Source organism: Leuciscus leuciscus (genome assembly GCF_965113295.1).
Source record: "Leuciscus leuciscus genome assembly, chromosome: 1".
In the NCBI taxonomy this organism is placed as follows: Eukaryota; Metazoa; Chordata; class Actinopteri; order Cypriniformes; family Leuciscidae; genus Leuciscus; species Leuciscus leuciscus.
The window spans coordinates 66,177,777-66,199,472 of record NC_138725.1 but is presented as its reverse complement, the minus strand read 5'-3'; the positions used below and the strand labels follow the sequence as shown (position 1 = coordinate 66,199,472).

Genomic DNA, 21,696 nt, shown 5'->3' with positions numbered 1-21,696 from the left:
ACCATTTCTCAGTTAAAGCCTATATTTTCCAGTTAGACTAAAATGTCCTATCCTGAGAGAAAGAACTTGTTATCTTGGTGTTTTGAGACGAGACTCCTGTTTATAGTTAGAGCCTGGCCAAATCCAACCTTGGAAATGGCTGTCAAGTCAAGTCAAGTCAAGTTTTTTTGTATAGCGCTTTTCACAATACAGATTGCATCAAAGCAGCTTCACAGTATTAAATTAAAATAATACAACAAAGTTTGTTTCAAGAGGAATTTATTGATTGATAAAATTTAATTAAATATCCCCAAAATATCCCCAACTGAGCAAGCCAAAGGCAACAGTGGCAAGGAACCGAAAAACTCCATCAAGTGACCTAATGGTGTCCTAAAACTCCATCAGGTGCCTTAATGGAGAAAAAAAAAACCTTGGGAGAACCCAGGCTCAGTCGGGGGCCAGTTCTCCTCTGGCATTGGATAGAGGCCGGATTGTAGTTTGAACTGTAGGATTATATGAATGCCTGGCTGAAGAGATGCGACTTTAATCTAGTTTTAAACTGGGAGAGCGAGTCTGAGCAACGAACAGTATCAGGAAGACTATTCCAGAGTTTTGGAGCCAAATGTGAAAATGCTCTCCCTCCTTTGGTGGTTCTGGATATCCTAGGTATGACCAAAAGCCTTGAATTTAGTGATCTTAAAGAGCGCGATGGATTATAGGGCGATAGAAGATCCGTTAAATAGACTGGAGCTAAGCCGTTTAGGGCTTTATAAGTCAGTAGCAATACCTTGTAATTAATACGGAACTTTATAGGTAACCAATGCAGTGATGATAAAATCGGTGTTATATGATCATATTTTCTTGATCTCGTAAGAACTCTAGCGGCGGCATTTTGGACTAACTGTAGCTTGTTTATTGAGGATGCAGGACAACCAGCTAATAAAGCATTACAGTAATCCAGTCTCGAGGTCATGAATGCATGAACTAACTTTTCTGCATCAGAAACTGATAGCATATTACGTAGCTTAGCAATGTTTCTAAGGTGGAAAAAGGCTGTTTTTGTAACATAAGAAATATGATTTTCAAAAGACAGGTTGCAATCGAGTATAACACCCAGGTCTTTTACTGTAGAGGATAAAGTAACAGGACATCCTATGATGTTAAAGTTGTATTGTGCGAGGTTTTGTGGGCGGTTTTTTGAACCGATAAGTATTACCTCTGTCTTGTCTGGATTTAATAAAAGAAAATTACGCGTCATCCAATCTTTTATATCTTTAACACACTCTGTCAATTTGGAAAATGTAGCGTTTTCATCCGGCCGTGATGAAATATATATTTGAGCGTCATCAGCATAACAATGGAAACTAATTCCATGTTTCCTTATAATATTTCCAAGTGGCATCATATATATTGAAAATAACAGAGGGCCTAATACAGATCCCTGCGGCACTCCATAGTTTACTGGAGTTATGATCGATTTTTCTCCATTTAAATAGACAAAATGGTAGCGGTCAGATAGGTATGATTTGAACCAGCTTAGTGCTTGTCCTTGAACACCAGTATAATTTTGTAGTCGATCTAAGAGTATTGTGTGATCTATAGTATCGAACGCAGCACTAAGATCAAGTAAAACTAGTATTGAGATACAGCCTTGGTCAGAAGCTAAAAGTAAATAATTTGTGATTTTAACGAGCGCAGTTTAGATAAAGACGAGTTAATAATATTGAGGAGAGGCTCTTCCACTACAGGTAACACTTCTTTCAGTAGTTTAGTTGGTATAGGATCTAATAAACATGTTGTTGTTTTAGATGAAGTGATAAGTTTATTTAACTCTTTTTGTTCTATAGTTGTAAAGCACTGTAATTGTTCTTTCGGGGTGATAATTGAAGCTGAATTGTAAGGCGCGATTGTAAGACACGCACCAACTGTGTGTTGGTGTGTGTGTTAGTCTTCTTGGTTACAGGTTAAGGAACCATTGGCATTGTTGTTCGAGACATACTGGCACCCAGCAACTCAAATATGCGACCTGGAAGGTCACGACGTGCCTGACTTCAGGGTCTGAGTGTCAGCTGCATAATCAGATGGAGATATGCTTCAGTCTATATGTTTATGTGTGGAAAATTACTATGTTTATCTATTTCTTAGCCAATGAGAATCATTCAACCTGTAAGCAATGACGTAGCTTAGACCTTGGAAATGGTATAACTGCTGTGATCTTTGTAACTGTAAGCGGGGCGGCCTACGAACTCCTGTGTGAGTCTTGAAGCTGACTTCTGCTGATGAAACTGCAAACTATTTTCAGTAAAACTTTTCTTCTATTTTTTAATAGTTCTGACTCCGGGTCTTCTTTCAAACATCTGGTCCATGGGTCCTAAACTGTTAACCCCTAACGGTATGGTGGAGAATGCGGCGGGCAATTATTCTTGGTGACACCCCTGGCAAATCAGCAAACAAGGTAGAAAGATTTTATTATTAGGATAGTGCTGTCTGAATGGAAGAGATTGTGAAGGGGGACGGAAGAGCTTCACTCCGACGAGGCGAGTGAAGAGCTTCACTCCGATGAGGAGAGTGAAGATTAATTATACTAAGTTAAAAGTATAAGAAGTCGCTGATAGCATTGTTTAAGGTTTAAAGTTAACAAGAGCAGACAGCGCAAGCGAAGCGTGCTCTGTGGGGGCCCCGCTGGGCATTGTTGGTGGCAACACCCCAGCAGAGTACGTCCCTGGATTGAAGGTCCAGGGCGCCGCAAACCTACTCCATCTCTTCCATCTCAGATAGGGGATCCCCGAATTTAGTGAATCAGGCAGTTAGGGATACTAACAAAAATAGGGTTGTTTGCCAGGGATGCATCAGGAATGATCCCGAGAGAAAAATAAAAAGTTGTGACCCAAATTGGCGTGGACCAGTATATGTAACTGTCATGTTGGAGTATACTTTGCAGTTTCATCACGCAGAAGCCAAGCTGTGTTGTTCAAAGATCGCCGCCTCCATTTCTGCAATAACTTCAGGTGAGTTTGAACTGTGATTAAGATATGGCAGACAAATTGAGTAACTTGATCAATAACCTGAACAGTCCTGAAACAAATAGTGAGACAGAAGAGAGCAAACGCTGTAAGCAGCTGTGCTCTGAAGCTCTGACTTCAAAGAAATGTGAAATTAATAAGAAAATGGGTAGTCAGGGTTTTGATTCTGTTTGGAAATTTAAACAACAACTTGACTGGCTAAACAAAGAAAGAAACTGAAAATGTTACATTTTTAGCCTTGTATTGCTTCCGATGATTACAAAAAAACAAGTAAATGTAATTATGGGTTGGGGATCATTTCCTTGGACAAATGTGATTCATGTTAAACAGAAACATTGTGAAAACCCCTTGGAATATGTTGAGGGATTTTCTGTGCAGCTTATGAAAATTAATGTGCTGCCAGTGATAATGATGAAGATTATGATGCGGCTATTGCAATTGAATCCGCCACTGGTGGACTGTCAAAATAATACAGAGAACTGCTTATCAGTGGCTCTGTTTACATTCCTGATTGGGACACACTGCTTCAAGGGTGTGCAGTAAGTTGGAGCCGTTTGCAAGCTCAATGATCAAACTATAGGCAAGGTGTTTGTTGCTGTAGTTGAGGCTGACACATGAACCCACCAGATGACAGAGAGTGTTTTAATTATGGTCAGCAGGGCTATTTAGCCAGTAATTGTAAATGGCCACTCAGAAGGTGAGAAAATGTGAAAGTAACAGAAATTTCTGGTATTAATGTGGGTTTGAAAGTAGATCAGTGTTTAAATGACGATATCAAAGCTTTCGTCTAAAGAACAAGAGATAAAAACAAGGTAAAAAAAATTGAAGTCTTAAGGGAATCCTTTTGAAGGAAAGATCTATAATAATCTAAAAAAAAAAGTTCATATAAGTGAATTAATGAATACAGGTTTATGTAAAATTACAGATAATGACAAAAAATATGAGTTGCAAAATACATAAAAGTAACTAAAGGGATGATTGTGTTTTAATGGAACACTTTAAAAGGGTTTAGATGATATAGAGAGACTAATCTCACGGATGCTTTACAATGATAACTGCAAAAGATGTATCACAAGCGGAGAGTGCTATAGCCTCCTCAAAGTTAGTGTGAATACTAATTGATAGTAATCAAATAAGTAGAAGCAGTATTACTGGATTAACAGTTGCTAAATGTAAAATGTGTAGAAATGCATCTGATTAAACAAACAGCTTGTTAGTGTTGTGAACGTGGAGGAATGGTGTTGACCATGAAAGAACTAGGAGCTGATGTTTTGCTTTCAAAAGATAAGCTTGTGATTGGCTGAAACAGTTTGCTTATCTGAATCTGGTGTGTGCTGTGGCTGAAACGGCCAGTGCGACAGAGACACGATCTGAGTGAAAATTTGTAATGTCTAAATTCCCTGATGTGGGCAAAAGACAAATATAAAAAATGGTTGTTGGAAAATACATGTAAATTCTGGCAAAGATGCCTAACGTATGCATAAAGTTTGATTTTAGAAGTTATGAGAGTGCAGTGTACCAGTCCTAAATGCTTCAGAGTCTCTCTCATTCAATGTCAGCTAAAAGCTGTTATCTGAGCCTGTGTCATAAATGATAATAGGCTATTTATAGTAAGGCACAGTGTTTTAGTTGAAAACCACAGATATGGGGATGTTAAAAGAAATCATGCTACAGGCATTTCATACATTTAAAGGGTAAATGTTTTAAAAGTAAAACTGAATGACTTTAAAGAAGTCTTAAACGATAGAAGGGACGTTTTTGACTAGTTTAATTCAGGACCAGTAACTTTATTTGTCTGATTTTAGCCTCCACCATGAAACAGGGCTGATGGCTCCGGCTACAGATGTAACAGTAGACTGAATAGACGGATGTGATTAAAATTCACTGAGATTTTGCTGATTCGGACAGATTTAACAGATTTTTGTGATTAAATACTGTTGTTATTAACCTGTCTCCCTGTTAACAGTATTAGGCAGTCCAGAGTGCTCTGGTGACTCTTGAATGTGCCTTTCCTAAGCTCCAGAAAACAACTGAGTCTGTTGGGGAAAACTGATTTTGTGATGGGAAAGAGCGGTAACCAAGTGTGTACGAAGTGATTACCCCAAAGACGGGTAAGATCCTTTGGCCAAAGGTCAACCTAAGACAGGGGAAGTCACGCCACAAACACTGGGCATCTCCTGATGGAGATGTTTTATGTGAAGATGGGAATGAGAGTGGCGCTGATTGACTGTGAGGCCAGCAGCATCAGCAGATCATTGAGAGGCCAGATGAGCTGTGAGGTTACGGCAGTCTGACCCAGAAAATGTGAGTCCCTCTAATACCACTCACCAGAAAACCGCATTCATTGTATGGCTTGTTTTTCATTATGACAAGTGTCTGCAACTATGCCAGGGGACAACACCCTGAAGAGAAGAAAATTATAGATTAAGAGCTAATGGGAATGGGCTTTCAAGAGCCAGCTGAGACTGTGAGGTGATTGTCATTATTTGTTGTGGAGACAGTAACAAAACTTAATTTATGTCAGGAACATGATGCTGGTTGCCTTATGGGCAAGGGAAAAAACTATAGAAGTGTTGATATTGAAATAATATGTCTGTAAGATAGTTTTAACTCCTGAAGGTCATTAGACATGTTGGTGGCTAAAGATGAAGACAGCTTGTGATGAGTTAAGAGAAATTTCTGGATAACAAAGGTTAGGTGAATTGAGTATTTAAACTAAAGATAACCTTAGAAATGCTCATAGCATAATGTATTTTAGATTGTTGTAATGGTACTAATTTGAGTTAAACATTTGTATTTTAAAATTTGTGAACTATTAAGGGTTCTAGACTATGATTTATGTAGTTACAGTCTTAGGGGGCTGTTGAAAAGATTATTTGTTTATAGTGAGAGAGACTGCTGAGTGGAGGAAGGGTACTCTGTCTGTCTTTCTGTTATCGGCCTGCTAAAGCAGGCTGAAGCAAAATAATGATAATGAACCAAAACAACCCAGCTGACTTTTCTAAAATCAAATGAATAATGAACAGACGTGCTTTGAAACTGGTAAAGAGACTATGTAAAATTAGGTAAAATCGAAAGAAAAATGTGAAGTAAATATTTTTAGAGTTAATATAAAAAAAAAGTGAACATTGAAAATGAGCATTTAACATGTGTGTCTAGAATGAGTGCGTGTGATGGTGACAGCACTTCATGTCTTGTATGTGTTAGTTTGAGGTACTATTATTTCCAGATTTTGTGAATATTGTGTCATTAACCTCTGGAATGAGTGTTTTATCATTAAAGATGGGTTTAGTGAAACGACAAACTTTAAAGAAGCTGATCATTCTGAGTCAATCTGATGAAAAGACGATGCAGAACATTTGACGAGCTTTAATTGGATTTGTTTTCCAGCTCTGTCTGCTATTGGTAATTATGACTACTTTTGTCATTTATGATGTTGATCTGAATTACTCTCTGGATTAGTATTTATGTAAATTGGAATTGTGAAGTTTAAAATTGTCATCCATAATGGGGTAAAAACTCTTGTCTAAATTCAACTGAGGGTCTAAATTTAAATAAGACACCTAGGTGGGATCATAATGGTAAACGTAAAAATAATAGACTTGATGGCAGAGAGACAAAGTGACACATTGGCTAAGTCACTATCCAAATTATCCAGAGAGAGCGCCCTCTATTTTATGAAAGGCCGGTGGGCAAACAAAGGAGGAGTGGATATAACTTCTAAAAAGTTTTATTTCTCAATCCATTAAATGGATGTATGACATTAGATGTCTAAGAAAACTACAATCTAGGTAATAAAGGTTAAAGAAGAATGCAGCTATATGGCTGTCTTAAGGGTTGAGATCCGAGTAACATAATATTTTGGTTTGTGAAAAACAGTAAAGATAAGTGGGACTGAGACAATACTGATAATATTTTTGGGATTTTCAGACTAACCATTTGATAGAGGAATACTGTGAGAAGTAGTTATAATGAAAAATAAAGTTAAAATTAATGTTATGAAAACAAGGATATAGAAGAATTAATAAAATACCATGATTTCCCTAAAGAGGGAACTTTAAGTGTCACTAGACTGACAGCGGTGAGAGACTCGATGGAAGAGGGAAGTGAAAAACAAAAAGGTTGTTGAATGAGACGTGTGTGGGGGGATTGTAAGAAAACAATAATGTACTGGTTAGATGAGGCAGAGCGAAAAGAAAGGAAAAGGATGCAGAAGGAACTGGCATGTAGGGAAATAGGGAAAGATGAGAAGAAATATAGTAGAAAAATGTATGTTATGAAAATAAAAGTTCTGATAGAATGTATGGAAGTATTTATGAACAAATTCAGTCAAATTAAGTTGAAATGATATGAAAAGCGAGTTTCAGATAAAAATAATAATGCATTGAGTATGATTAACAGGGATTAACGTGATGTAAAGATAAGGAATGAACAAAGGTTTTATTAAGTAGAATGGGGAACAGTTCTATATTTTAGTGGTAAAATAATGATTGAAATGATGATGTGAATTTGTTTGTTTTTATTTCTATTTTTGAAGAAAAAAAAAAAGTACAAGATGTTACATGCTATGTGACTGTAAACTGAAGGATGAATTCAGTAGAGACTTAAAGTACTTGGGTTATGGATTATTATGGGTCTTAATTATTATTATTATTATTATTATTATTTTGTTGTTGTTGTTGTTTATTTTCAGTTTGACAACCATTGTGTTTTGAACCTAAAGGGTCTATAATGGTGGTAGTGAAAATAATGGATTAACTATATTTCTTAGTTTATTATAAAAGGAATTGGAAATTATAAAAAAACTAGTGCATGTATCCTGGTTTTTATGATTATAGACAATGTCTGTATTTAGGATCTGAGTAGTGACTGCGGGTCTAGCCCATGCTAGGAATACAGCAACAGTGCTTGCTTATTTAGCCCGGCTTCCAGAGAATAAATATGTACTTTTTTGTATCAGTTAGTGGATGATAGTACCAAATTCGACAAGATGAATAACAGCTGTGTAAGACAGCTATGTCAGCAGGTTCTGGAGATCAATAATACTATGTGCTATGTGGGATATTATGTTCATGTTAAGTCTTTGAAGGAAAAAGATTGTCTGTTTTATTTAAAAAAAATAAAATAATTATTAACCTGACAGAGGAGCATGTGTCAGAAACCAAACATTTTGAAGCAGCCTTTATGGAAAGACCAGATGTGGTGGTATTGGACCCCACATTGGTCTAAAACGGGAGACTGAAGGGGGTGGATTGGAATCCACTGCTGCTTCAATGTATATGTAATGAGTGATTATAATCAAGGTATTAATCAATATTTTTCATTCTAAATATCAAATGAGTTGAATGACTTCTCTGGAGAAATGTTATTTTCATGTATTCTTTTTAATGTCAGTATTTGATATTTGAATGTAGTAACAGTGCTTGCCTATTTATCCCAGCTTCCAGAAATTAAATAGGAACTGGTTTTGTGTTTGAGTTTGTCTTCAACGTTCAAACAAATAGGGGTCATTGAAGTCTATAGTTTAAGGGACCATTTCTCAGTTAAAGCCTATATTTTCCAGTTAGACTAAAATGTCCTATCCTGAGAGAAAGAACTTGTTATCTTGGTGTTTTGAGACGAGACTCCTGTTTATAGTTAGAGCCTGGCCAAATCCAACCTTGGAAATGGCTGTGTGTTGGTGTGTGTGTTAGTCTTCTTGGTTACAGGTTAAGGAACCATTGGCATTGTTGTTCGAGACATACTGGCACCCAGCAACTCAAATCTGCGACCTGGAAGGTCACGACGTGCCTGACTTCAGGGTCTGAGTGTCAGCTGCATAATCAGATGGAGATATGCTTCAGTCTATATGTTTATGTGTGGAAAATTACTATGTTTATATATTTCTTAGCCAATGAGAATCATTCAACCTGTAAGCAATGACGTAGCTTAGACCTTGGAAATGGTATAACTGCTGTGATCTTTGTAACTGTAAGCGGGGCGGCCTACGAACTCCTGTGTGAGTCTTGAAGCTGACTTCTGCTGATGAAACTGCAAACTATTTTCAGTAAAACTTTTCTTCTATTTTTTAATAGTTCTGACTCCGGGTCTTCTTTCAAACATCTGGTCCATGGGTCCTAAACTGTTAACCCCTAACACTAGGGTTTACAAAGAATGGTGAGACATTCAGATGGTAGAGTCAGAATTTGGCGTAAACAGAATGAGAACATGGATCCATCATGCCTTGTTACCACTGTGCAGGCTGGTGGTGGTGGTGTAATGGTGTGGGGGATGTTTTCTTGGCACACTTTAGGCCCCTTAGTGGCAATTGGGCATCGTTTAAATGCCACGGCCTACCTGAGCATTGTTTCTGACCATGTCCATCCCTTTATGACCACCATGTACCCATCCTCTGATGGCTACTTCCAGCAGGATAATGCACCATGTCACAAAGCTCGAATCATTTCAAATTGGTTTCTTGAACATGACAATGAGTTCACTGTACTAAAATGGCCCCCACAGTCACCAGATCTCAACCCAATAGAGCATCTTTGGGATGTGGTGAAACGGGAGCTTCGTGCCCTGGATGTGCATCCCACAAATCTCCATCAACTGCAAGATGCTATCCTATCAATATGGGCCAACATTTCTAAAGAATGCTTTCAGCACCTTGTTGAATCAATGCCACGTAGAATTAAGGCAGTTCTGAAGGCGAAAGGGGGGTCAAACACAGTATTAGTATGGTGTTCCTAATAATCCTTTAGGTGAGTGTATATATCAACAATCTCCTACAGTTGAAACATACATTATACTATATTTAAATGATCAAGATGAAAAAAATCGCGAGGCTATCAGGTCATTGAGTATATTTGACTATTATTGTAGTTGTAGAACAACCATCAGGGCCGTCTCCAATGTACACTATTTACATTTTTTTTCCAACTGCTTGCACACATTTTCAAAACTATGTCACCTTTTTTCAAAACTTTCCCAAAACTGCACACACAAAATTGTGTGTAGCCTAGTGTTTTGAAAAAAAGTGTTTTATGCAATTGAAAACTGAGTCAAAGGCTGAGAAATAGTTTATTGTTTTTGGAGATGTGGTGTGAAGTTTTGCACTTTGAGTGAGAGGTTTCAAAAAATCGTGTGACATAAAAAAGATTTTGTGTGTAAGCAGTTGGGAAAAAAACTGTATAAACTACAATTCCCACGAGAGACGCGCCATTGAACTTCTTACAAAGTGTACAAATCAGTCACCATATACTTGTAGTTCTTCTGGTTTCCCGACCAGGAATAATGTTATAAAAATGTGTCTTTACTATTCTATATTAAGAAACATACATTATACAGCCGAAACATACATTATGTTATATTTATATATGATTAGGATAAAAAAATTTAAAAAATCGCCAAGACTTCAAATCTGTGGTTTTAGCTGGTAGGCTACAGTAGACATGAATTCAAGATTGTCGGCGGGAGTTATGCTACCCTTCAAAGAGCGACTTAAAAAAAAAAAAAAGTTTTATTTAACATTATGTTTAATTATTTAATTATGGCCTGCAAATGTTTGTTTTACCAACTGATGAATGTAATAAACTGCCACTTATAAATATGTCAGAATTAGATGCAATAAGTATACAAACAATATCCTAATATTAAAGAATTCCAAAATGTGTGAAATAGGCTACTCTCCAGATCAAGACCTTCTCAATAAATCAATATTTGGCTTTTTAACTAGTGACAAAAACTGTTCAGTTCTAGAAGATAAAATCATTTATTTTATTTGGATGAATTAGTCTGTTTATCAGATTTACCAATTGCTATAATTTGTTTGTGCTGGTCAAGAACAATAGATAAAATTGAACTGCAAGCAAAAACTTGGGGCCACTGTTTCAAATATGTGAGTGGCTCCTCCCCTAACAAATGTAACCTCACTCCATTTTTTTTTATAAAACTTGAGAGCCCTGATTAAATTATATATGCTAACCTAAATTTTAATTAAAAAAGAATCCACTTGTAAAGTTAAACAAATTTCACATATAAATATGCTCAATGTAGTCTGTTTCTTTTGTCTCAACCACTTCATCCTCATATTGTTTTGAATTAAATTGATGTATGGAAAAGTAAAAACAAAAATTATCTTTTGCAAGTGTTATTGTAGTGTATTTGTGTTCTTTCACAAAAATATAAGTGAAAATATGCCAAATGCTTATTTATTGCTTAATTACTCACTAGAGGCTTAAAGAATGATCAAACAAATTTATTGACAAGGTGCATAACAAATTGAAACTATATAGTCTTTGGCAATTGGACCACATCAAGACATCATTCTTTTAAGAGAAAAGCATGAAATGAAAAGGGATATCCACTACATGGAGCCGACACTGGTGGTGGTGGTGAAGGGGTGAGTAGCAATGCTGAGATCTAGATGAATGTGGAGCTCTTCTCCTGATGACCACAGTGGAGGGACCTACTGTATGACACGATTGGCTCAAGAGGGTTGAGATGATAATACATTTGGTTTAAGACATAAAACACCCAGTCAGCTGATGAGTTTGGAGTAGAAGAGAGTGAGAGAGACAATGTAAAAGATATGATATAATGTGCGAGTATAAAGAAGGACAGTCTTATTTGTTGAACTTCATATTTTAGCTTCATGTCAAACAAGCCATAAGGTTGTATTTCTTAACAGTGGACTGTGAGGTTAAGTGAACTTGAAAAGCACAGAAAACAGAACATGAAATCAAATTACACGTCAACTGTAATAAAATAACAGTGCAATTTATAATCATGAAATATGAAACATGCTTTTGAATTCAGTTGGATTAAGTACATTTCTAGTACATTCCCTTTCGAGATTAAACTCCAGGTCATATTCTTGGAGATGTTCCCCTTTTCACTACTACAGAAAGATGAGATATGACTTCAAATGCAGCACAGAAACAATTTAATAAATAGGCTGAAACCAAAATGGAGTTCTAAATATACATTTTATTTATTTTCATTATTTTGGAGTGAATCCTTTGGCTGCCAGGAATGGGCCCACTGCTCACCACTAAAAACAGAAGGGATTTTTTTTTCTGTTACTGGTTGAGGTTTCCAATAAACTTAAAACATTACCGAACATGTCTTTTATAAGTATAAGTTTCATTTTCCGTCTATGAAGGACCACCACCTTCATGCATGCATTAATGGTGGTGGTCCTTCATAGATGGAAAATGAAACTGTTATACTTATAAAAGACATGTTCGGTAATGATGTGTGCTTTACACTTGTTTAAAAGGCTTGTTTAATCTGAAACAGAACAGATTAATAAAAAAATTGTAGCAAAAAAAAAAAAAGTTTAAGTAAATAAATAATGAATGCATTAATTCATAAAGCAGAAGAACAGAATAATACATACCATACTGGACAGGGCTCCCAGTCAACCAGCATTTCTGCTTTGCCCTAATGTAAGAAAAGACAAAAAATAAAATCCATTCTTAGCATAAGGCTATTATGTCTGATTATAGGCATTGAGTTTCATTGATTTTCAGAAGACACTTCCTCATAAACTGTAATTCAAAAAGACTGAACACATAAAAAGTATCTACCTAACAATTATGGTATGTATAATATGTATTTGCCAACTCACAAGGAAGTTTCTAGATCCTATATTACACTCTGCATACGGCCTACACTCTGCAGTTCCTTTATGACTGTCTAACCTTTCTCACTCTTTCTCTTAAAGGGATACTCTACCGTTTTTTCATATTAAACTATGTTATTCCCTTAACTAAGACGAGTTGATACATACCTCTCTCGTCTCAGTGCGTGCACTAAATCCCTCTGTCTTACGGCGAAACTTTGTTAGCCCAGTTCATTTAATATGGGCCAAGCAGAGAACTCCACGTTTTCCCTATTTAAATACAGTTACTCGCGAAGTGTAACTCGACCTAGGACGGTGACACAAAACAAAACGTTGCGCTTTTCTAAGCGTGTAAAATGGATAACTATTTTGTATGGCGGAATACCATAGCAAGTGCTTGTAAGCACTTCGACTTGGCGCAGTAATATCTTCACTAGAGGGAGCGGGGGCCGGTGAGAGGATTTTTCACGAGTGAAGATATTACTGCGCCAAGTCGAAGTGCTTACAAGCACTTGCTATGGTATTCCGCCATACAAAATAGTTATCCATTTTACACGCTTAGAAAAGCGCAACGTTTTGTTTTGTGTCACCGTCCTAGGTCGAGTTACACTTCGCGAGTAACTGTATTTAAATAGGGAAATCGTGGAGTTCTCTGCTTGGCCCATATTAAATGAACTGGGCTAACAAAGTTTCGCCGTAAGACAGAGGGATTTAGTGCACGCACTGAGACGAGAGAGGTATGTATCAACTCGTCTTAGTTAAGGGAATAACATAGTTTAATATGAAAAAACGGTAGAGTATCCCTTTAATACACTCCTGATGGGGAAAGCCTCTAGGCGAGTGTGGTAGGAGCAATCTGTGAACATCAAAAACACATTTCAAATATTTCTTAGATAGTTAGATTAGAAACAAAATAAACACAACTATGAAGACTTAAGTAGTGACCAGACTTGCAAGGATGACAAGTGATGTTTATCACTAATCAAAACATGTATCATGGAACCAAATTACTCTCGGTTCCAATGTGGTATGCTTGCTTGAATAACCATCCTACTGCTAAGCCACAGCTCACAACTGAGAATACTCCACTGCTGCTACTTCTACTACTTGGCAATGCATTTTGGTCAAATTTGACTAATTAAGCCTGTTGGAATTTATAGCTTGTCATTTGTAATAATCTCAATAATACTAATCATTCCTATTCTATATCTATTATGAATAATCATGGTTATGTGTGCTACGCTGGACTAGCTGGACTGGTCACCACATTTACATACAGTATTGTTGCCCTGTTGTTGATTTGACTGCTTGTACTGTAAATATTGTATTTTTTTGTAAGTCACTTTGGATAAAAGCGTTTGCTAAATAATTCATTAAATAAATAAAATTGTGACTACCGGAAATTGTCTGTTGTAGTAGTTAAAAAAATAAGCAATTGAACTAAAGCGAATTAACAGGGGTTAAGTTGCAATGTTTAGCAAAGTATGAATCATTGCATTTACATGCACTTACTCTTTTGTGGCCTTTTCCTTTCAGGCGTATGCCTTGGTCCCCCTGTGGGATATAAGATTACAGTCCAGTTATATCCACTCAGAAAAAAACAAAAACACATTTACAATAATTAAACAAAATGCACTTTGTAATGTCTTTTCAACATAAATATGTGTCCCTGGTGTGTCTAGACACCCCTGAAATATGAGAAAAGACCATCCTCTCAGTTAATGTGTGTGCAAACACGCTGTTTAATTTGGCTCCAGATTTTACATCACATGCAGGCTCATTGGAAAATAGTAATCATAGTAGGCTTTTAGAATACTCCATCTAAAATGACCTGTTTCAGACAGGGTCTGCATAAAGGACCAGTTTGAGATAAATAAGGACTTTTTTAGGATCATGCAAAGCTACTCTAGTGGAGTATCAGAATATAGAAATAACACTGAAATATAGAACTGGAAATAAACATAATAGGTCCCCTTTAAATTCTATTTAAGTAATTAATTTACTTATTAGAGAATCTGCTTGACTAATGAGTTTCATTGAGTTTCATAGTTACCAAGCTATGGTAACAGTTATCAGAACCACCAATAATTACCCTAATAATAATAATAATAATAATTCATCACATTTATATAGCGCTTTTCTGGGTACTCAAAGCGCTTTACATGGAAGGGGGAATCTCCTCAACCACCACCAATGTGCAGCATCCACCTGGATGATGCGACGGCAGCCATATTGCGCCAGAACGCTCACCACACACCAGCTTATTGGTGGAGAGGAGACAGTGATGAAGCCAATCAGTATATGGGGGTGATTAGGAGGCCATGATGGACAGGGTCCAATGGGCAAATTTGGCCAGGATGCTGGGGTTACACCCCTACACCCCACCGCACCCTACTTTTTGGAAGGACACCCTGGGATTTTTAATGACCACAGAGAGTCAGGGACCTCAGTTTAACATCTCATCCGAAGGACGGACAAACATTATTTACATACCTGACTTTTTTTTTTTTCGACTTGCAACTGTGCCCCTGGCTGACCCTGTGAAGACAGCTGTGGGTTTGGAGAAAGAAAATTACTCATATACCAAATAAATCTTTAACTTATTATTTAAAATACTTGAAGATCACAACATCGCACAAGTGTGGCAGTACATGTATTAATAGGTGTAAAGTACATGCATTCTTATTGCGATTGAATTAAGGTTGCTCCATTAACTCCACGTGTTTCATTTTATCGTTTATGTCCATCCTGTTTGTGATAATCCTAATTTGTTTCAACAAGCGCTGATCCTGCGCTGACTTGTTCAGGGAACGCAAGGGGTGGGAGAATGGTTAAGTTAAGTGTTCATGGGACACTGACATTCCCAATTATTTTGAATATTCAAATTATCCTAATATCTTTAATAATCAAATTTGGCCTAGTAATTTCAGCATTTGATTAGTAGTACTTATTTTACTTTTAGATTTATAATAGACTCACAAAATTCCTTCCAACAGCCCTTGTACAGAATCAGATAGACCTTTCATCTATCTAATTATGTAATATCAGATCAACTTTTCTAGCAGATTATCCATTGAAAATGAGAACCCTGTAGGTGATGATACACAGGGCAAATTTTTGAGCAATGTTGCTGTCAACGGGCAACCAGATGAGACACAGGGCCCACAACCCATCTAAATTATCCAGATAGAAATGTGTTGCCCATTTTCAATGTGAAAGTGCCCAAGGAACAATCGCTCGGCAAGATTGCCCAGCAACATTGCTAAAAAAGTTGCCCTGTGTATCATCACCTAGTGAGTTTTACTTTATCAAGCAGCAAAAAAGTTATAGCATGGTGTGTTTGAGTTCATTTCGTTGAAAAGAGCCCTAACCTGCATCAAGCTCTATGGGGGAAAAACACTGGAAGTCAAGTTAAGGTAACCCATGGGTCAAACACTTTTGGCCTTTACAAATATAAACGGTAACTCTTTAAATTTGTTCTAATTACCTTGCCCCTCCGTGGATTCCGCCTGCTCCACTTGCCCCTCCGTGGATTCCGCCTTGCCCCTCCGTGGATTCCGCCTGCTCCACTTGCCCCTCCGTGGATTCCGCCTTGCCCCTCCGTGGATTCCGCCTGCTCCACTTGCCCCTCCGTGGATTCCGCCTTGCCCCTCCGTGGATTCCGCCTGCTCCACTTGCCCCTCCGTGGATTCCACCTGCTCCACTTGCCCCTCCGTGGATTCCGCCTGCTCCACTTGCCCCTCCGTGGATTCCACCTGCTCCACTTGCCCCTCCGTGGATTCCGCCTGCTCCACTTGCCCCTCCGTGGATTCCGCCTGCTCCACTTGCCCCTCCGTGGATTCCGCCTGCTCCACTTGCCCCTCCGTGGGGCTCGCCTCGCAGGGTGTGAGCTGCAGAGTAATCAGCTGATCCTCATTGCCTCATTGGTCCATCCTGTGCAAGTTAAACAAGTGTTGTGTTTTGCTTATTTAAAACATAGAGGTTAACCATAAGCTTGATCTGTACCTGTTTTAACTGTTAGGTAAATGTGTTTGAATAATATATACCAAATTTTCTCCAACCAGATTTGAAGGCACTTTTGATTGCAGGAGAACTATTGAGAGTCTACTGGATGTATTAGATATCTGTAATATATTTGATTGATTTTCTATGACGATAACCAATACAATATATCTTTAAGTCAGAAAAATAAAACCCAGAGTGCTCATAATATCTATTGAAAAAATGACAAGTATAATGTTCGTTTACAGTCTGGGTCAAACTATTCAGTTAAGACTAGACTGCGTGCGCTAAAAAACTTTGGGCTTTATGCCTCAAAGTTAGTAGCAGTGTAAGTTTGTGGTGTATCCAGCAAAAATTTGATGGTTTTCTTTTTCTTTGTGCTATTTCCGTTAATGATCTACATTTTAGCACTGTCCTCGATATTGTTTCAATGAGTATATATAGATTCATTATCATTTGATTCATTGACCCAGTGACCAAAACGGGTCTTTGCAAATGTAATGTGTTCAATTAGTATGTCACTACAAAAATTGCTGTGGTCAGATTGCCTAAACATTAAAAATATGGTTGTATGTGGGCTGAAAACAGAAATGAAATATGTCTCCTACAAAAACATACCAAACATAATTCTAAAGTTGACAGTATATGCTTGAATGCACTTAACTCTGGGTGCCAAATCCCATTGTAGACCAGTGTGCTGCATGCTATTAATACAAACAGGGCTCAATACACTTAGAATCTACATGTCTACATCTGCAGTTGCAGGAAACTACTGTTTTGAAACAGTTTACTTCAATTCCCATAATCAATTGCCAGGTGTGAATTTTTATGTTTTTCTACCCATTTGCGTCTACGTTAAATGCGTTGGTAGAGACGTCACATAGAGTAGACTATGATCATACAAGCATTCAGCAGCAGAAAAATAGAATGACTGAATTTAAGTTTCAGGGGTGAGCCATTCCTTTAAGATTTAAACATTAATAAAATATTTTGCGTACTCAACACAAGTTGTGAACTGTGACTTTAAGATACAGTGCATGCATCTCACCTTCACAAAGGTATTCATAAAATGAACCTATCTTCTGTAGGTAGTCCTGGGCAAAGGTGGAGAGTGTGCAGCGAGGCGTTAATATTTCGCACTTAATTTCTTTTTTTTTGTTCTCCTTTCCTAGTAGCAGAACTGGTTTGTAGCCAATGGCATGGAGTTTCTCAAGCTGCAATGACAAAATTGTGTGTTTGCTGTTTAAAGTAATAGAAAAACAACATAAATAACTAAGAATATTAATTTAAAAATATATAACATTATTAAAGGTAGGGTAGGTAATCCTGTTCAGAAACACTTTTTTTTATACTGGGTGAAATGGTCCTTCCATCCTGATAGTAGTCAATACATTATGTGTTTAGAAAAAGGAATGAAAAAAATCAGACCTCTGTAGCAGCTGCAGGACAGTAAAAACTCTGACCAATCACTGCCATTCGGTGCGAATGTAAAGAACCAATCAGATGCCTTCATGTCTCGTGCCCGCCCCGAGCCCCACTGCGCGCGCTGCCCGGCGTGCACTCATCACATGTCACCGTTCCCGGAAATATTCAGCTCAAAGCACCTGCATATGCAGTCAGCGAAGGCAAACAAGGCAAAAACTACTTCCTCGGACCCTGCCCGCGCTCTTGAACGACCTCCTCTGCTTCGCCCTCGACCCCGGACCTGTCCTCGAGCCGACGATGCGGTACTTGTCTCCGGACTCGGAGTGTAGCAGCTACGTTAGTCTTCATTAGAGTCAACAATGTTTTCATCATGGAAACTCCACATGCAAAACACCGTATATGTTATGAATCTTACACGAAATTCATCTTCATCACAGTGTAACTGATGGTAATGGAAAAATGTGTATCAATGCAACCTGTTTTTAGTTTTGCCTTATAAATATAGCTCGTTACCGAATGAAACTTTACCATTATCGATATGCTAGCTTGATAGTGAGTACTAAAATAAATCTTATTTGTTTATATTCATAGTGATAAAGTTAGGTATTTTATTACATGTGATTCTGACATGATGTCACTGTATGTACTGCGCTCCTTCCTCTCCACTCGTCTCAGGTAATAAATGCGTCTTGTTCCAGCCTGAGCGTTTGGCGTCGCGAGTTCATGTGTTTTGGGGGCGTGGCTTTGGAAGGAGCTCAGAAGGGAGGGGGTGGAGTGAATGGAAATAATGAGCTGTGTTTATTGCAGATTAAAAGGTCTACAGTCACTCGATTTTTAAATTTTCTTTTTCAGAGTACTTACATTTTAATTATGTATTGGTATATAAAGACAGTTTAAACAAATTTGGAATGTTTTTTTTTTAGAAAAATGATTACCTACCCTACCTTTAATGACAGCATCCAGGTTACTGCCATTCAGGATTTTTAACCTAATGGTGAGTTTAGCTGTATGTGCAAACAGGAAAGGCTCATACAATAGAAGCAAAAAACAACTCTATATAGAAAAACAGTAAAAAGATGAATCTGACACCATGAGGGAACCCTTTATATAACTTTATATAAATATTTATTTTTGTAACATTAGTAGCTCGGGTTTTGCACCTACATTGATAAGATTATGTAACCATTGTGCAACTGGACAATGACAATCTAAAGATTTAGTAAAAATAAAGGCAGAACCTTAGTGATTACGTGACCAAATGGGTGAATGCTGCACATATTTACAGTTGACGCATTCACATTTTAAAGTGCTTTGAGTAGTACAGTATGAATGCAGTTCATGTGTTATTTCTCATCCACTCGATAAGAAAGTTTGATTATTAAATTCCACCTGTAATTCTGTCATAATGCATGCCTGTATATGTTATGAACTCAAGAATTCCTGAGTTTCAATTATATTTGCTGTGTGTTCAAATTTTGCTCTGGTAGATCATTTTGGTATGTGATGTATTACGGTGAAGATGTGATTACTTAAGGGTATTGCCACTAAAATAAAAACTACAAATCACAATTACGTGTGCCTTCAAAGTTGATAGTTAAATTATACTTTTAAATTGATTCTGATGACACAGGGAGGACAAAGTATCATTGGAAAAAAAAGATTCATCTATATTGGCAAAAAATAATGCCTTTCTGACCTTGCGCTGGCATGCTCACTTAATAACAAATGGTACCACTGAATGTACTTCCTAGATGATCTGGACAGTTTACTGTCATGTATGAAATTGTACGTACCATGATATTGGCTTCATCCTTGATGGATGCAGTGTTGTGGTTTTTCTTACGACCAACCACCCATTCCTCTCGCTTCTCATCAAACCTCTGAAGCTTCTTCTTGAGGCGCTGCTTCAGAGGCTGCTCCTTTTTACAATGTGAGCAGATCTTTTGAGCGCAAAATAAAATCCCCTGGCAAAAGGGGCAGATCTTTTTTGTAGACCCCCCTGGCATTATAACAAACAGTCAGATACAGACAGACAGACAGTCAGATACAGACAGACAGACAGTCAGATACAGACAGACAGTCAGATACAGACAGACAGTCAGATACAGACAGACAGACTGACAAAGATGGGTAAGACAGACAAGTAGACAAAGACAGACAGGGAGGAAAGAAAGAGCAATAGATAAAGACTGTGAGATAGATAAAGATTGAGGATGAAAGAGAGTAACAGAGAGGATGTAAGATATAGAAAATAATGAAGAGATAGAGGTTGGCTTCTTAAAAAGTGCCTTTGGGTTTTGAAAATCAGGTTCGGATAGGTTCGACAGGTGATGTTTGACAGGATCTGCAGGGAGAACAACAGAAAATGTTAATTATGTAGTGTTATGTTGATATAAGATTTAAAAAGTGTACTCTAATAGTGAGTGATTCCCATTTTCTTGTAAATTCTTAGGATAAATAAATACAGATTCACGTTGTTCCTATTTCCTGTGCTACTGTTAAAAGTCGCGTAACATTTTTTTTTTTTAATGGCGTGTATGTGTCTAGGGTTCGCCATCCCAGATATAAAGGCAGCGTTATGTGCAGTAACGTTATAACGTTAGATCAAGTGATAATATTGTTATTACTGACACATTACAGTGACGTTGTGTGTGAACCACGATGATCGAGAGAAAATTACATCATCTAGATGTCCCCAATTAAAGTTACTATTCCCCCAATAAATTCTCAATAAGCATTTACACGTCAAAAAAAAAAAAAAAAAAAACATGTTGATATATATATATATATATATATATATATATATATATCAACATGTTTTTTTTTATATACCTATATATACATATATACATCTAGAACCTATATCTAGGCTTAGAACATGTTTTTTTTTATAAACAATGGTTTCTGCGATGGTCACACACACAGTGACGTGTTGCACAAAATTGCGCCAAAATATCAATCATAATTAAAAAGTACAGTCTTAATATTTTATATCCGTGCTAAACATTTTAAAGGGGTCAGCATAAATGTCCAAGTGAAGGAAACATGAGTATGTAGCCATTACATTTAAACACATATCACTTCCCAGAATGCATCCATCTCTTTGCCAAAGGATATGTCCATATAAAGTAATTTAAACATTTCTGCAGTAGGCTATATAATTAATTTATTACAACTTCATAATCAGTATTGAGATGAAAGTTCTATAAAACTAGGCTATTCTTTTTTTCTTTTTTTTTTGCGCAAAAAAAAAAGCAGCAAAGTAGGCTCACGATAAGCCATTGCAAATTGAAATACCATCGACAATTATAAAATATCCCACAATAAATTAAGGCATGTTTTAAGCCTACAGCAAATATGCAGTCCTGCAATTATGTCGTTTTAATGTAGTCCAAAATTATATAAAAAAGAGAGGAAAAATCGTTGATATTACCGATTTAGAAAAGTGTTTCAGCTAGCTACCCTCAACGTCGGCTTATGGACGTAAGGGGGAAATTACCACAATATGTGATCGAAAATTATAAAATATCCCACCTAAATTAAGGCATGTTTTAAGCATATAGAAAATATACCGTCCTGTAATTATGTCATTTTAATGTAGCCCAAAATTATATAAAAAAGAGAGGAAACAAAGTTAGGGTTAGAAAAATAATCAAAGTT

The 21,696-nt window shown here is 37.1% G+C and overlaps 1 long non-coding RNA gene across 1 annotated transcript; it reads left to right on the top strand.

Moving 5' to 3' along the window:
- On the top strand, positions 1–3,756 carry LOC309481456. The gene is made up of 2 exons (XR_014200020.1): positions 1–151; positions 1,928–3,756. It is a non-coding gene; the product is annotated as an uncharacterized lncRNA (long non-coding RNA).
- Positions 3,757–21,696: the final 17,940 nt, after the last annotated feature.